General features: G+C 28.2%; 1 long non-coding RNA gene across 1 annotated transcript; it reads left to right on the top strand.

Annotated features, from left to right (window-relative positions):
- The first annotated feature begins 12116 nt into the window (after positions 1-12116).
- LOC130664012 (uncharacterized) lies at positions 12117-15246 on the top strand. The gene is made up of 3 exons (XR_008989283.1): positions 12117-12320; positions 12400-13585; positions 14391-15246. It is a non-coding gene; the product is annotated as an uncharacterized LOC130664012 (long non-coding RNA).
- The last annotated feature ends 3886 nt before the right edge of the window (positions 15247-19132 follow it).

Below are 19132 nucleotides of genomic sequence, written 5' to 3'. Positions count from 1 at the left end.
TGGTAACCATTACTATAATATTATGGTAACCATTGCCATAATATTATAGTAACCATTACCATACTTACATAGTAACGATTACCATAATTTTATAGGAACTATTCCGATACCATATAGGAATTATACCCATAATTATGGGAATGATTACCATAATGCATATGGTTGCTGTTCCTATAATCAACATTTCAAAAAAACCGGTTATCATGCATTATGGGAACCATTAACATAATATATTGTAATTGTTACCAAAAATTTCTCTCCGTGTATGTAATTTTAAGATGTAACTGAAACTATCAGCTGAAGTAAATAAAGTCTATAGGAGTCAGACAGCGAAAAAAAAATTGTGTAAGTTTTCTTAGAAACTGAAGTTATTGTCAATCATTACCCTATAAGCTTATTTTAAGCTTATTTTAAGTCTGCATAGATTTATTTTCATGATTTAAAAGGAGAGATATTATTTATTTTAAAGATCCGTTATTTGAAAATAAATAAAATTTCATGTAAATTTTATTCAAAGAGCATATACTTCTGAAGTATATACTGACTGGTCTGCCTAATTACACGTGCTGTAATTTGTAATAATTGTTGTCATTTATTCTTATCACTGTAACGTTGCTAAATTAAAATTGATTACACTGAACTTTTTTATATATTCACTCGATGATAATAAAAATTTCCGGCTATACTGTGATTACCAGATTTATAATTTATTTCAATAATATTTTTCTAGTTTTAAATCGTATAGTATTCCGAAATCGAAATTTTTTAAAGAAAAAAGCTAAATTTGGTCATTTCGCGGAATTACTTTCTTTTCAAAACCAATTCAGATGAACGTTAAAATTTTTATAAAAATAATAACAACACATTTTGAAATTATAAATAAATTGTGCCAAAAGGTTCTGAAATTTTTTTGAAGTATAGAATTTCCTCATTTCTCCTCTTCAATACAATGCATTAGAATACAGTTGCATAATTACTAGTCTTTAAAGTTATGCACTTGTGGTTATTTTTAATAAGTGATAAGCCTACAAGTATTCAGCGAAAGGAAATCGTCAATTCAAGTTTAGTTCTCTACTCAAACTTGTTTGACAACTAGTTTTTAAATAATATACCAAAGAAATATTAAACCTATAAAAAAAAATGGCCAAATTTTTAATAATTTTATTAATTCTACATTCGACAACAGCTATTGTAGCTGCATGGGATAATTCAACTTCTGAAGAGTTTACAAATTCAACTAGTGAGTATCAAATATAAAGAATTAAATTGTCGACAACTTTAACCCAAGTAAAAAATACTGTAGAATCAATAGTTTAAAAAATACTGCCATTCTAAGAGTTAACGAAAATTAATTCAAAAAGAAAAAAAAACCATTTTCGTATTATTGTTGTTATAATTAATAAAGTTTTATATTTTATAGCAACAACTTTAGTATCGGAACCTTCCATGACAGGCACTGCCAACAAATTTTTAAACTCGTTATTGCATGGTCTTATAACTGGACTAAAAGTATTATTAACGCCAGTTATAATTTTACTTGTGACACTATTAACAATAGTAGAGAAATTACTTGATGGGGTAATGTGGTTATTGACTATAACTTCAAAAACACTCCTTGGTGTACTGGGCTTGTCCAGTGTGGCTTCAATGTTGGTGGACTTATTAGTTGAAATTCAAGACATGGTCAATAATACATTGAAAGCGATTAATAATATTTTGTCTAAGCTTTCGATAACGTAATAATTTGACACATTTTATTCGTCAAAGTGATAGTACTACACACAAGTAACATTAAAATTTTCGAAAAAAACATCAATGTTAGGCAAAATTGCTTCATTAATTAATGTAAGGAAATTTGGGAAACAATGAGACACCATGAAATCCGTACACAGAGAAAAAAATTAAAGAATTTTTACTAAATTTGAAAAAAAAATTACAATCCGAGAAAGTAATCTCAAAATGTTAAAAAAAATCAAAACTTTTACATAACTTAAAGTAAAAATTACAACATATTATTTAGAATAATAATATCTGTTCATTATAAAAATTACTGCATTCAAGATAAAATTTACTAACGACGAAATGAGAACTATAATGTACCAATCATTTTTACTATTGTACTTAGTAAATATTATTTAACGCGCTTTGTGAAAGATGTATTCTGGCGAGTAATTTTTACAATCCAGATAGTAATTTCGTCCTCACTCCTAAAATAATAATCATGCGCGTCGGGAGACGCTTATTCAAGTACTACCTGCTGACGAACAGGACTTACACACACACACACACACACCCACACACATAGGTTGAATGGGGAATAACTTTTAGGAGACGCACATGCACACAACGCACACACATACGTATACAAACGCGGAATAATTTATAATCAAAGCTTGAAAATAAAATTATTTGCCTCACGTTGGGATCGAACCCGGTCTTCACTGTTTCTACACACCCTGACCAAGTACGTTGACAGCTCAGCCACAATGACGATTAGAAATTCTGAATTTATAGCAAGTATATAGGTAGGATACAATATCAATGGCATCATATACCCTGAACTAAACATTGCAATCTCAAATAGTAATTTTATCTCCCGGAGTAGTAATTTGTCTTACCAACATTCTAAAATGTACATTACCTAGGTAGAATTACATTAGAGATGTAACATTTATCAACTACGAAACAAAAGTTATGACTAATGTACTAACTCTTAATAATTCTAATAACGATTTCTACTTTTTGTATGATTGAACTATTTTTATATGAATAAGTAAATATTTATTTTTTTCCAAGCGAAAATTTTACGAAGCTTCAATGTAATTTTTACAGTTAACTTGAATTTTTTACAAGTGATAGTAATTTTAAATGTATATTGTAATTTTTTATTTTAGATAACATTTTTTAATATGTAATGATAATTATTATAAAATTCAAAATGAAATTTTAGTTAATACAATTGTACTTTTTATTAAGTGTGATAATACCATTTTAGTTTCAAATAAAATAAAAATTACAATTTTAAAATTAAATTTATTAAAGTTGTGAGCGATTTTTGATTTTTTTAAGTAATTATCTCTACTTAGGATTGTAATTATTATGGTAAATAAAAATTACAATCTAGATAGTAATAATTAAAATATAAAATTAATTTTCTTCTAGTCATCGTAATTTTTTTTATGAATTGTAATTTTTTATTTGAGATAGCAAATTTTTGGTTATGGTTGTAATTACTATTTAATTTTGAACGGCATTTTTCTCCGTGTAAGTGTCCGAGGTAAAACGAGCCACATTTCAGAGTAAAATTTATTCTTTAAATTTTTTTTCGTGAGACCAAGAGGACAATGGGGTAAGTTAATCTCAGCAGTGCGGTGATTTCAGTTTCGAAAGAAAAAATTTTTTTTTCTAATAATTAGGCCGCACTGCTAGGAGTGGCCCAACTGCCCCATCTTTTTGCGAAGCCGTAGATAAATATTTTCAAACAGCATAATAGTTTTTTTTCGTCTCTGAAATTGTCTTACTTTACCCCGGACTTATGGATTTGATTGTATCTCGTTTTGGCTCCAGCTTCCTATGTGCATAATTGGGATCAATAATAATAAAATAGTTTCAATATAAACCATCAAGATCAATAAGGTTCTTCATTAACCTGAGACAACAAAATAGAAATAAAAAACGACTCGATTCATTTAGATTTTGACTTTTATCAAAATGATAAAAAAGAAAAAGATATTCGATTTTAAGTTTCTTGTACAAAATTTGATCATTTAATTAAGCTCTTCATTCTATGAACACGATATCAATTTTTTAAATTTCATTTAAAAAAAAAAATTATTTTTAACTATATTAATTCCGCCAAATATATATAACCTGTTCATTATAATTCTCTGATTTAAACTATTTATAATATATAATATTGAATCGATTTATTAACAAATATAATATTTTTTTAAATAAATTTCAATCGTTGCTAATTATTTTCTTCAAATTAAATTTTATAACACTAAGATAAGTTATCAAGAATGACGCAAACTCATGTAGTAATTAAATTTATCATTTTTTACCGGAGTTAATAATAACTACGAGTTATCTATTGTCAACGAGTTTTAAAGGTTGCAATAATAATAATGTTAAATATTTAGCATAATCACACTGATACCACGTACTGCCACTTTTAAAGATTAAAACGACCGTGAAAGAAAAATAATTATTATTCAACGATTTCGCACTCTTTATAATTTAAAATTACCAATGTCATTTATTTTTTATCGGTACGATTTTACGCTTACGAACCATTGAGATATAAAGACGACCGAGGCAAAATGAAACACAGTTTTTGAGACGAAAAAAAAATTATTTTTTGTTGTAAAATGTTTTGTCACAATACGGGGCAAAATAGATTCCACGCGTTTTCATCCCCCGACAAAATATCCTATCAGCAAAACATCCCTTGACAAAATAACCCCCACCGTCATAAGCACTAAAATAAACATGAAAATTAAAAAATATCAATGTTATAAAGAATGAAATTTCATATTTATATTAGTGTAAAAAAAATTCATATAACTTTTACATCACTCTAATCCAATAGCTTAATTATTAAAAAACAATTTCATAGTTATATGATTATGGAGCTAAAAACCGTTCGGTCGACAGTATAGAGACACGGTAGGCTCGCGCCATGACACTTCACACATATATGTGTTTGATTTGAACGTATACTTGGCGCGAGACACTACCGTGTCTCCTGATACAAACACATTGAATTGTTAGCCAAATATTTAACACTGCGACATATATCAAATATCGAAATAACAATATAATACGAGTTAATAACTAAGAATTACTGAAAAAAAATACTATAATATGTATTAATAATTCCATCGCCAAAATTTAAATGTTTGTTTATACTATTCACACCTAATGTGGGTGCTTGTTTTTTAGGAAAATTGTGGAAATGGATAGTAAAATAAATTAAAGATAGATGAAAAACTATATATTTTGAGGGCTTAATTTTCAGGAAAATTGTCGAAATTATATCGAAAGATATTATGTTGGGAGATATTTTCTCAAGGATTATTTTTTCCGTAGGATATTTTGTCTGGAGATTAAAACGCGCATTACCAGGAAAAGATGTGGCAAGTTGACCAGCCCGAACTATGTGGTAATTGTTAAATGTTCAGTAAAAAAATTTTTAATTTTTCTAGTGTTTGTTATCTGAATTTTTTTATATTGAAAACTGGGAAAATTTGACTTTGAAGTAATAAGTCACTAATGAAATAAATTTTGCGCAATTCTCGGATTGATCAACTTGCCTCATTCTTTCCTACAAACAACAACCAAGTATTTTTTAATAAAAATAAAATTTCTTTGGTTATAAAAATAGTGTCTCATTTTGCTCCGGTCTCCCCTATATAAACATTATATACCTCTCTATCGTTATCATTATCACGATTAGCCATTAATTAACGCGATTGCATCTTTACTTTCTCGTAACGCTGATAAATCATTGATTTATAATAACAATTTAAAACCTATTGTTTTTTAGTCCAACTAATATAAATCCTCAATTATTTTTCCAATTTAAGAAAAAATAATGTCGATATAAATAGTAAACTCTTTAAAAAGTTTAATCCTCAACCATCGCTACTTAGCCACTTTAACGTTTCCCGCAATTTTAATTCGACATGCAGAATTCCCTGTAGTATTCTTTTTAGTTATCAAGGCATTCAAGTGCATATACATATATTCAGTTGAGTCACGTTTTTAAGAGAGTTTTACTTTGGCGTGCGACGCAAGAAAACCGATAGAAAGTTGATACTTTTTTTGTTATAAACTGAGGTAAAACTATAATGGTTGTACTAAAGACCGTAAACTGAAACTTTATCAGTGAACTTACGGAATAATCGGATTTCCGGTGCCATTCTAAGCTTCACTTGGCGAATTTCAATGTGAAAAAAAGTGAATGTGCTTACAAGTATATGAATATAAATGAGTATAATATATTGTAGTAATATGATGAACAATGTAAAAATCAAAGAAACCGCTAACCTCTTGGGCTCACCCCGAAACTTTCCAGAATCTTTGAGTTCAGAGAAGATCATACTTGAACAGAAGTACGATCTTAATCGTCTTTAGTTCGTAACTATCCTGCATCGGGGATATTACCTTTCAAATAATTTTTGCACTCAATATGTTCCGGCAAATTGTCAAACTAGGAATTTTATTGAGTGACATAATTAATCACATTTCGATATGTCGAGTCTCAAGTAAACATCTAAAACTCAAGTCATATACACCGAGTGCCAGAATAGATTGAAGTCTCGTCCCAGAAACGTCAGTGGACTCATCAGTAATGTGATCAAAAATGTATCCTCCTATATATAGTAGCTAACTGTGTAAAAGTTACGACTTCACCGCAAATCTTCGTAATTTAAATTGAACATTACATAAAATACAAAAAAAAACCTATTTTTGTCGCGGATGATGTCTCAAAAATAAACCGTTCGATTTGAATCTTTATTCAACTCATGCGCGCTATTCACGTTTTATCGTGCCTAAAATGCGAACCCTAAATGGCCGTTTACCGACTGGTGAAAAATTATTTGTCAAAACGCAATAAAGATGTCTACTATCCCGGCCATTGTGACGTAATGGAATTAAACGTAACTATCTTTCAAGCTCTTACTGAATATGGGGTAATTACAAATCCCTGTTGTTACCCATTGAGTAGCCAAGATTGTGATGCCGAATGTTTTTTTTCACCATGTCACTAAACAGCTATTGAGACTTCGCTTTTTAGGCGATTAATAAAACGTGAATAGCGCATATGAGTTGAATAAAATTATGGGCGCAACACGTAGGGTAAGTCATTGTAACGGGGTAAATATTTAAAATTACAACTTTAAATCAACCTGATTTCCCGCCGTTGATTAATTACCCATAGTACCCCATATGCGTTACTATTTTATCGACTTGTCGCCGGGCGCGCTAATTTAAGGGGCTCGTCCCCAAGACCCAATAAGGAAATAAGTTGGAGTGGTGGATTTTCCGATAAGGGCCGAATGATCGCGAACTTAGATTTGATAAGTGAGTGACAAGAGTGAAAACGGACACAGTCGGACGGACCAGCAGAAGACACGGACGAGTGACCACACGTGAACAGCAAGAGAAGTTGGAGGAAAGAACCAAGTCAACGGAAATCGGCAGGAAGGCTGCTATAAAAAGGGACGCCACGATCGCTGGAAAAATTTAAGGAGAGGTAAATAAATTGTCGGCCGGTTGCCACAATTAAGTAATTAATTAATTAATTAATAATTAAATAATTCGTGGGCAGTCGCCATTTCCGATCTGATTAAAATAAAATACGAATCCTCGGCAAGAAGGCCAGAATTTAAATTAAATTTACACGTGGTCCGTCTGATAATTTCTCGGCAGGAGGGCCAGAAATTATAAATAATAAATCTAGTCATTAAGAAATTATAAATAGTAAATTAATCAATTTATTTAATAAGAAAAATATAAAATACAAAATTTAAAGTATTGAAAATTGAAAGAAAAGTAAAAGTGCTGTGAAAATAGTGATAACGATAAAACTGTAATAAATTAAGTTTAACATAAATGGAGTCAGTTCTTGATATGAAATTTGGGCATTAACGTGAAGATTTGGGAATTAATATAGAGAGAGATAGCGTCAGTCGTGTGTAACAGTTTTTCGGTGTCAGTAAATTTTTCACTCAACAACCCGATACTCGAAAAACTGAAAGTATATAAAATTGTCGTGATGATAAAGTGTCGTTATAAAATCGTAGAATCATTAAATGTACAAATTAAAATTTACGGATAGAAATTTAGTCCAGTGGACACACAAATAAAATTGAGATTAAATAAAATTGTGCGTGAAATTAATCGGGAAAATAATACATTGTAAACGTGTGTGTGAGTGTGAATAAGTCCTGGGGACTAGAATGTAAAACGTGCGTGTGTGTGTGAAGAGAAAAATTAAGTTTCCTGTGGAAACGTTTTAAAATAATAGATCCAGGGGATCTGGCAAGTTGCCAAATTGTTTTAATTATTAAGATCCAGGGGATCAGGCCAGTGGCCATATTCGTGAAAGTCCAGGGGACTAAATTTTATTAATTTTATTAAGATCCAGGGGATCAGGCCGGTGGCCATTTCGTGTAGAAGTCCAGGGGACTCGTTCGTGAAATTAATAAAAGTCCGGTGGACAATAGTGTTAAAAATAGTTATAAGCAAAATAAAAGCCCGGTGGGCAAAATGTTAATTGGTGAATAAAATCTAAAATTATATTGATTTAAATCGTGTCTAAAAATTAATTTAATCCCTCAATCTCCTCACTCTTATACTTTTCAACGACCCTGATTTATAATATTAACATCTCCGGTTCTGGAAGGCCGAGTCTTATCTTCCAGTGGCGCCCTTATTAAGATCAATTAACAAAGGGGCCAAACTTGGCAAGCTTGAGAAATACCCTGTTATATCATAATCCGTCACCCGCGATGTGTTTAGCATCGCGCTGACACATTATGAATCACTTACTCTACTAGTTACGCCAATAACTATTTCTGCATTGATTAGATCAATAACTAAATTCGAAAAAATAGATGAAAAAAAAAAATTGTATCCTGCAATCTCAAAATATCGAAAATCTGTAGAGCTGGATTTTAAAAAGTCCTACTGAAATCAAGGACTTTCATTTTCTTTAAAACTTTTCAATATTCACAGAAAAAAGTTAAAAAGAAATGATAAAATCACGGTCACTGAAATATAGTTAAGGAACGACAGGAGTTATTTTATGACTCAATATAAAACTAGAGATACGACAAACTGTTCCGCATTTCGCAAAGACCTTATAAATATTTATAGAAACGAACAAAGCTATGGTATAACATACGTATCGCAGATAGCATTGTAATGCCTCAAATACACAGGAGAAAATGTATGTAGACCAGCTGCACTGACTCCAGACGATCGTTGAATAATAAAATCAAGTCATGTCTGAAAAATCTTGTTAAAACCTAAAAACATATAGTCATGCTCATGGATTTTTGCCCATAAAAACTGGTTGACTTCAGTTAAATTGAAAGAAAACTCTTTTTTTTCCGCCAAATTTTAAATTCAATTTGATTTTCAAATGTTAAATATATGGGGACACTGTTATTGACACAAATGATAATTCAAAACGAAATTTATAATTAATTACTTGATAATAGATTATCTTAAAATCTCATAATACAGTATGCGAGTGGTTTAGTCAGTAAACACAACTAATAAACATTGTCTGAATTTCGAATACAATTAAAATTTTCATCATAAATATATTGAAGAAATGATTCATTATCGTTTTGTCATAATTAGATTCCTTTGTTCATTATTATTAATAGAGATGACTCTACAAAGTGAAAGAGAGGACAAAATTTGTGTTAATTTATTAATTTGATTACTAATAATATCGATAAAAAAATGTAATTAGTTATTTAATGAATAATTTTCTGGAATCCCTATTTCAGGATAACCGTTTTGCTCTATAAGGTCATAAATATTTAAAAGTGACTAACCCGTTGTTTTTTTCATACTCGAGATATCAAAAATGAAATATTTTTACGTAATCTGAACTTTTAAATTATTTATTTGATTTTTTTGTATTTTTTATTTTCAGTTTAATTTTTTTTTTTTTTTTCATTGAAATTTTCTTTTAATTATCTCACCTTTTTGTCTTAGATGTCGCTCTTTATTTCAATCCGACTATGACGCTAGTGCTGGCGCCAGTAGTTGATGGAGAGAAAAAAGAAAAAAAATAATAACAATAGTAAAAATAAAAATGGCAGCTAAATTTTTAGTGAATAATCAGTTTTACGTTTAAGGCCAAGAATTTGGTTTTTTTAAAAGGGAGAGATAAAAGATGGGAGGAGCTGAATTTCTAATTGGTTGAATTTCTATAGATTTGTATTTGTTTATTTGAATGGAGTGAAAAGAGCAATGAAATAAAAATAAGTTTAATCAATGCAAAACGAATATACTAGTCACATAACCATGTATATTTGTAATCTTGATGTGGGACTTCGTTGGTTGAAACTCTAAAATATGCAGTCAACTATATTTTGAATAAATAGAAGCTGGCCAGCGTGCAAATCATGTTCCAATTAAAGAAAAATTTTGTAATCCGTCGGCTAAAGTAATATCATCTAAAATATTTGCAAAATAATACCCTTAGTTTAAATTCATTCAAAATATAGTTGGGTGTATATTTTAGAGTTTCAACCAATAAAGTTCCACATCAAAATTACAAATATACATGGTCATGTGATTAGTAGATTTGTTTTGCATTGGATAAACTTATTCGTGTTTCATCGCTATTTTCAGTCCATTCAAATAAGCATATACAAATCTATAAAAATTCAACCAATCAGAAATTCAGCTCCTCCCATCGTTTATCCCTCCCTTTTAAAAAAACCAAATTCTCGGCCTTCTTCATCACTAACAATTAAACTAAAAGGATTTAGATAGTAATTTTCAAAAGGGTTTTTGTAATAAAAAATACACAGATAATAAAAAAAAAGTTAGGCCGATTAATTGTGTCTATCGGGATTTATCATGTTTACTAGGTTTCATACACGACAATTGACAACTTGTGTCTCTGGGATTAAAATAATTTATATTTAATTAATGAAATAATCAATCGACTTAATATTGGTTCGATATTATTCTTTTATAAACTGTCTTTGTATTAGTATACAGTTTAACCCATTGTAGTGTAGTGATAATTTGATGTGAGTGAATGAATCGAAAATAATAGATCGATCATAAAGCACCCTCAGCGCTTTCGCGCTTGAGGTGTGCAATATTAATTAATTTTATCTAATAATATATTAGTGTATCGTTTGCTGCTGAAATTCTAAACACTTTTCTGCAGTAATTATTGTTGAAATGAAAAAAAATTGTCTATACAATTAGTTTCAATGATCATCTGAACAGCTTATTAACTTTTCGAAAGCTTCATCGATATCAACAATAACATTATTCAAATTTCTATCGAATCCGCCGAATAGAGAATAAAACAAAGACAAATATCATTTATTGAGAAGATAATGAAACGAAAATTTAATAGCAATTGTATGTTGTGTGCACGGAGAGAAAAATATTGTCGGAATGACTATCCAATGTATCTTCAAATGATTTATCGTCAGAATAACGATTTGTATACCTTATTTAAGAATACTCACATGTTAATTTAATAGTCAATAGTATCATTAAAGTAAAGACATGTTTTTAGGTTAGGATAAGTATTCATTTATTTAATTTAAAAATACGATAAATAGCCATTGTAAACATATGTGGTTTCATTGATGTAAGTATCTGTTTTGCCAGCGTGAGGATCCGTATAGCTAAATTGGATATACGTTGCATCGTTCTCGGTTGCCGGTTCCCTCAATACAGAGTTTACGCAATAGTCATGTCAGAGATTCATAAAATGCCTACAATAAGGGTACGAATCGTCATTTTAACGATCCACTGCGAGGAAACTCTGTATAGCTGAATTGGCTATACGGCGTATCATTAAGTAAGATGAGTATACAGCGTATAGGCAAATAGCTATACGTATACTCACTCTGACGATATATTTCTCTCCGTGTTGCACAAGATGAGATTGACTGCCCAAGCCGAATGTGAATACTGTCATCAACCAAATACCGAAATCGTTTTTTATCTCGTGTCCAACAGTATTTTTCCATTAATACCTGCATTGAAACTCAAAGTTTAAATGTCTGAACTCAATCAAAACGAGACAATTTAAGACCATTGACGCATGTACTAATTCTACTGTCAACTTGATTGGCTTTACAATAAACGAAAAAGATTTCGACAGGATTGACATCAAGTCAGAAACTAATGCAGCGAGAACTAAAAAAGAAACCGATGATTTTCAGTCCCCTCCCAAAAGAAAATATATATATGCGAAAAATCAATGTGACATTCGTTTCTTTTTTTGCGCATAAATATAGATTTACATAATTTGTTCAACCCATTTGTTTTTTTGCGCATATCTATGCATATATACGCATATATATAAATTTACATACGAGCTAAATCGAATTGATCAGAAACTAGCTTCTTTCCACTGACTCAACAGACATTGAAACTCGTTGCTCTAAAGCAGTTGATATTAAATTGTGTTTTATACACCTAGGGGGAAAAGTACAATATTTCAACTCGAGTATGTAATTACCAACTTAAACTACAATGAGGGTCGCAAAAACGTAAGTTGGGACCTCCTATCTTTTTTTACCGCATTTGCACCGGTAAGTTTGAATTATTGCCATTGTTTCAAATAACTATGACGCAAGCGCATATTAATTAAATTTTGTTTTTCCATATTAGAGAAGTGTAACTTTCTATCGGCTAAAAGAGCAGACGTTCAAACTTCGCTCACAGGTGTGATACGAAAATATCATCATCGATTTAAAATTTAAATTACTAAAAGTAAAATTTGAAAACTGAGTAATTTAAATAAATAAAACTTTCTTATTAATATAATTAATACGACGAATCCGATTAAAAGAGATCCATAATTTATTACTATCGAGCTTATAAGTACACAACTCTCTTCAAAAATTTCCTATTCCGGTATTCTTTTCAACACATTTAGAATTTTGTTGCATTTAAGAAGAAAGTTGTTATAATATAATAAAATTTCGTTTTAAATTCTAAATTACTTTTGGTGGCTTAAAAAAAAATAATTATCCGTTTCTATAAATAGTCATTTAAAAATAAAATAGATTCGAGTAAATGCTTCACCAAAAATATATACTACAAGATATTAAACTAAAATTAGCGTACTTTATATGTTCTAAATTATCAATTATTATAATTGTTGTTTATTTTCATCGCTATAATTTCAACCAATTACAATTAACTGAAACAAACTCTTTACTTATCTACACATAATAATAAACTTTTCCTTATGGGCTATGTCTATTTAATTCCGAAAATTTTTTTTAATAATTTTTTTCATGTTATGACTTTTCGCAGTCAATAAATTAAAAAAAAAAAAATCTTTCAATTTACCGAAAAAAAAAAAAAAAATAGTTCGTAATCAAGTCAAAAAATAAATTTTTCCAGTTTTTTTTTCACTTGGAAAATAAATGAGATCAAGATTGCAACTTTCAAGGATCTTAGTATTTGAATGATATCAGCATATCCTGAAATTAATATCAAATTTTTGACAGATATTCTTGATACTTTTTAAGTCTGATGTAACCTCTTTTTTCTCATTCCTCCACTCTAATACAAAGTTAAATCTAAATTAGAGTTTAATTTTATGTACATGACGTATTTTGAAAAAGCGATAAGTCTACAAGTATTTGGCAGCAGAAAAATTAAATGGAAGTTCAATTCTCTATTTCATTTTAATAAGTACGTCTTGAATTAAATAAATAAAAAAAAAAAAGTTCTCACAAGATGGCTAAATTTTCAAAAGTTTTGTTGATTTTATATTTGGCAACAGCTATTTTAGCTGCCTCAAATGACTCGACACCTACATCTTTAGCGTTGCCGAACTCAACTAGTAAGTATTCGTTAAAAATAATTAACTTTTCTCCAACATTAGCGGCATATTATTCAAAAAATCCATTTTTCTTTTCTGATGGTAGTAATTTATTATGGTAGAAAAATTTATATTATGCCATTTTACATGCAAACAAAAATTAGAAAAATTAAATACCTTTTTTCAAAGTCATATTCAATGCATAGATAAGACCGAGGCAAAATGAGACAGCATACTTAGGGCAGGTGCACTACTTTCGGCAGAAAAAAAATTTTTATGTTTAAAATGATTCGCAAGGAAGAGTGGGGCAAGTTTATCAGCTTGAGCAATGCGGCCATTTTCAAATTTTTAGAAATAAAAAAATTTTTTTTTAGTCTTTGATAGCAAAATTGTTTCACTGAAAACTGATAAAAGCTGAATGCAGGGTGAAATGGGTCACTACTAAAAAATAAAATGAAGTTATTTGCTTTAATTTTGTGTACATGATTTAGAACAATTAAATCAATTTCAATAATTCAATTAATTAATCAATATAGTTTTAGTAATGGCCCTTTTTAGATCGAAATCAGGTTTGGTCAGTTTTTAATAAAATAAATAAGTTAACGAACACTGATAAAAAAAAAAAATTTACTGAATCTTTAATTGGTTTAATCGTCCGGACTAACCAACTTACCCCATTCTTTTCAACGAATTCTAACTAACAATTTACATTATGTCTCATTTCGCTCCAATTTTCCCGACTAATTTTAAATATTTAATAAATTGTTGCTGAGAAAAATTATTAATTATTATTATTATTATTAAGATAAAATATTTTTTTTTGTAGCATCAACTTCGGGATTAAGGCCTTCTCTTACAGGAATTATAAAATCAACGTTAAGTTCTTTTGTCAAAGGTCTTGTATCTGGATTAAAATTTTTACTAACTCCGATAGAAAAAATACTTGAATCAATATTAAACATCATAAAAAAATTAATCGATATTGTAAAGCGGTTAATAACTAAATTTTTAAAAACTTTTTTCAACCCACTGGGCTTGCCAAGTGTGGCTACAACGTTAATTAATTTATTAACCAAAATACAAGATGCCAACAATAATCTATTGCAAACAATCAAAAGCAACTTATCAACAGTGTTATAGCAATAAGACACAATCAATTGATCTCCATTGAAGTGGCGAAGCGCGGGTTATTTTAGAATTGTTGTGAGAAAGCTTCTTATTACTAGAAGAAATACTTCATTCAGTGGTTTCACAACAATTAGTACCGCATTATCGCTCATAAATACCAACCGAGACAGGTCATACTATTTATAAAGCTGCAACAATTATAATTGAACCTATTATTTCAATCCTTCTTACTAATTCATATTCAATTGTATTATTTTATACAAAATAAAAAAAAATAACTTCTGAATGGAAATTTGAAATGAGTATGAATGCAGTAGACATCAGGCGAATTTAAAATTATAAATAAATAGAGTAAATAATTTAAAAAAAAATAATATTTATAAAAAATGCATTTGCTAATTTTTAAAGTTTTTAAATGCGTATTTTTTTTTAATTTTAATTTATCATTTATTAATAATTTTAAATTTGTCTGATGTCTGCTACATTTACGATCATAAATTCTAAAGATTAATTAGTAATCGATTGATTGTTTCGATCTACTAAAAAATATATAACCCGTTGATTATAATTATTTTTAATTGTCAAATTATAAAACTTTTTAATGAAAATATATTTGTTGATCAATATTTTTATTACCACTAATTATTTTACTCAAATTAAATTATTTTACTTTTAAGGTGAGTAATTAAAATTTATGTACTTCCATGTGGTAATTAAATTTATCATTTTTTACTTGTACTAATGATAGCTACAAGTTATATATATGTTGTCAACAAGTTTTAAAGGACATAATAACAATATTGTAATTAGTATAATTATACGAAAACTCTAATTACGGCAATATCAAGTACTGGTATTGTCAGTTTAAAAAATTAAAGTGATCCCTTATTATTAATTTAATATTCAAGTTCTCTATGTTGAGCAAAGGGGTCAAATACTTTTCATTTAATGTGAGTCATTATAAAAAACAAAAAATAACAATCACTTTATAATTGTAAAAATTGCGTGAAAAAATAATGTAAAAGTGTATATAATTATGGAGATAATTTTTAAACAATATTCAAATGAAAAATCAATACTAAATTTTTCATATACAAAATTGGAAGCCCTTTCAAATGAGTACAAACATGACTTACTTATTTTTAGTAATTCAAAAGATGTACATAATAATTTATTTGTATAAAATAAAATATAAGTACATATTATAAGTTATTAAAAATAAGTATGTCATTTAAGTACTTGTTTAAAAAAGCATTCAATTTTATGACTATAAATGTAGCAGACATACGACAATTTTTTAATTACATATAACAAAATTATATAATTAAAATAATGAAATTTAAAAAAAAAGCATGTACTGAATTCTGAATTGTCATACATGCATTTTTTTATTTTTACTTTATAAATATTTTAATATATTATTTCAAAAGTTTTGAAAATTTTCAGACGTCCGCTAATTTTACTATCATTAAATTTTATCAGTGTAAATGTAACTGATAAGTGAGAATTTTTTTTAAATTTTTAAATAAATAAATAAACTGTAAGTAGGATAAAAATTAAAAAATGCGTATTCAGATCAACGAAAAATCAATACGTGCATTTTTTTAAATTTCATTATTTTTATTTACTTATTGAAAATTTATAAATTTTCTCTTGTCTGTTACATTCACACTCATTAAATTTTATGATCCTGAAGTCAACAGACAATTATATATTTTCGGATTTTTTTTTTTCAACAAATCAATTATAAAAAAAAAAAACTAAAAATATACACATGTAAAAAATTAAAAAAAATTTTTGGTGCAATTTTTTCAAATATTTTTCTTCTTTATAATTTATCATTTAAAAAAAAAAAAAAAAATTTTTAGACGTCGGTTAACTTCAGTATCATTAAATTTTCTACTAATCACGTACTCAAAACTGATTATTTTAAAAGTTTTGATAAAAATATATAATAGTCATTGTTTGAAAAAATTATTTCTGAGCAAATTCCTTATATATTATGAATAAATATAAAGTGCTTTTTATATTTATCAACTTACATTAATTTAAATAATATCTTACTTGACATTTATCAATAATTTTATCAATCGTCAGTAATTTAATCCATAATTGTCGCAAATTTTCCATTAATTATTAATTTTAATTATTTATCATTATTTCTTACCATTGATTCATATTTATAAGTAAATCAATTATTTGTAAATAAAAATCATCAGTACACATGTTAGATTTGTTTACAGTTACGCCATATTGAATAAATAAAATCATCACAAAAAAGTGATGACTACAAATTATGTTTTAATTTTTAAAAATATAAAAATTTAAAAAAAACCTCATAAAAACTTTTTTGAATTTACTCACTCTTCCCGCAATTTTTCTCTGCTACGAGAATTTCTACACCATCGCCGCACTAATTAATAAAATAACCACATATCACTAACTAAAAAAATTAATTTATCACAACTAATTAATCACCGAACTAAAACAATCACTTTTAAATATTATTTTTAAAAAACTAGGACATTTGAATAATTTCAGTTGTGTATCAAAATCCCGACAACCGACATGACGCGATATTACACGACAACAACGCCGACACTGAATTTAATTTATATCACAACTCACGTTCACTGACACACGTAATTTAATATCTCAGAATATTTCACTTTCAACAAAAAATAATTTAAAATTAATTGTATATTTAAAATCAATCCCCACTGTAATTAAATGAATTATTTTAAGAAGCTAAAATGACAACGACAATGAGACCCCCGGTTAAGCGGGGGGCTGAGTACCCAGAGTGCTTCGCTTCGAGAGAAGCTTCCTGCGCATGCGCAGCTTTATTTTATTTCTAATGCGCAAGTCATTCCTACCGCCCCTACCACTGTACAAATGTTTGTGGGTCCATCTCAGTGTTACCAACTTCAACTTCATATTCCCGCTATTACAGCAATTTATACTTTGTCTAACTCGCGATTAAATAAATAAATACTCTGTTTATTTTTGTTTAAATAAATTAAAACTCTTGTCTTTCAATAGTCGTCACGACTTAACAAACATTTTGAAATAATAATTTGATCTGTAGTGAGATCATAAATATAAAAATAACACCAGTGAATTAAATCGTGTCAGCTTTTCCATTGTCAAGCTACCGGCGTTCGTTGTCGTTTGTTTTATTTATTAATAATCCGCGTAAATTAATTTTATAAATAGTTATTTATATTTTGAAGTGTTTAAAAGTTACCAGTGAGTATTGTGAATGTGAGTGTAACAGAAATAAGATAATTTATAAATTTAAAATTAATTAATTAAAATCATAAAATTAAAAAAAACGCGTACTGATGCTCCAAATATTTAAATACGCATTTTTCAAATTACTATTCTAATTACGTTTCATTTAGATATTCAAAAATTTTTTTAATTGTCAATTATCGGCAACATTCACACTCGTGTGAGTATTTGTGGAAAATTGTATTTTTTTTTTTAAACTGTAATCAGTGAGCAAATAATTTTTTTGCGTCGTTTTATGTCACCATTTAAAAAAAATAATTAGTTAATTAATTAATTTTTTAAATTATTAATTTCATAAGTGTTTCATAAGTGATTGTGTGTTTCATAATGAATATCAGTGTTGTGTTTGTGTGAATAATTTCAATCAGTGTATTTTATTGTGAATAAATTATTCAATCATTTCAATTTTGTCTCCGGGTTGACCTACGGTGAATCATCACAACGCTACAAAATGTAAGTTTTTAATATTTTTTAAATAATTATTTATTGATTTTTTACATTCATACAATAATTTATCATTTATAATTATTTATTTAACTTGTTACTGATAATTATTTATATTTCACGTGAAAAATGTAAGACAAAATTCATGGCGCCAAAAGTAATTTTTTTTTGAATAACAAACAATTAATTAAAATTATTAGTACACTGTAAAAAATTGGGAGTGAATTCGGAGTGATTACGGATTTTTTTCAATACAAATTCACTCCGTCACTCGGAGTTTTAATATTAAAGTAAACTCTCTTCTAGAGTAAATTTCACTCCGAAGGGATTAAATAAATAATCAGTCATCCGCTCCGCATTCACTCCGGATTTACTCCGCGTTCACCCCGCTAATTTTTTACAGTGTACTCTTCTATTGAATGGTCAATTACATTTAAATTACACGGTATCGTAAATTTTAATTTTTCACTAATTTCAATTATCGGTGTTAATCTCCGCACCCCCCTGGCCATACTTTCCTATACGACAAAGCCACTATAACTACTTATATATAAATATTTAAAAAAATAATATGAGCTTTCTGGAATTCTGAGATTGTTTTTTTTTTTTTTTTTTTTTTTTTTAATAAATATTCTTGAAGAGTAGCTTCGTATATTTTAGAGTAGATTAACAGTTAAATGGTATGAGTCTTTGTAGATATTA

Source organism: Microplitis mediator, chromosome 2, assembly GCF_029852145.1.
Source record: "Microplitis mediator isolate UGA2020A chromosome 2, iyMicMedi2.1, whole genome shotgun sequence".
Lineage (NCBI taxonomy): Eukaryota > Metazoa > Arthropoda > Insecta > Hymenoptera > Braconidae > Microplitis > Microplitis mediator.
The sequence above is the reverse complement of the archived record's forward strand: the minus strand, read 5'-3'. Positions and strand labels throughout refer to the sequence as shown.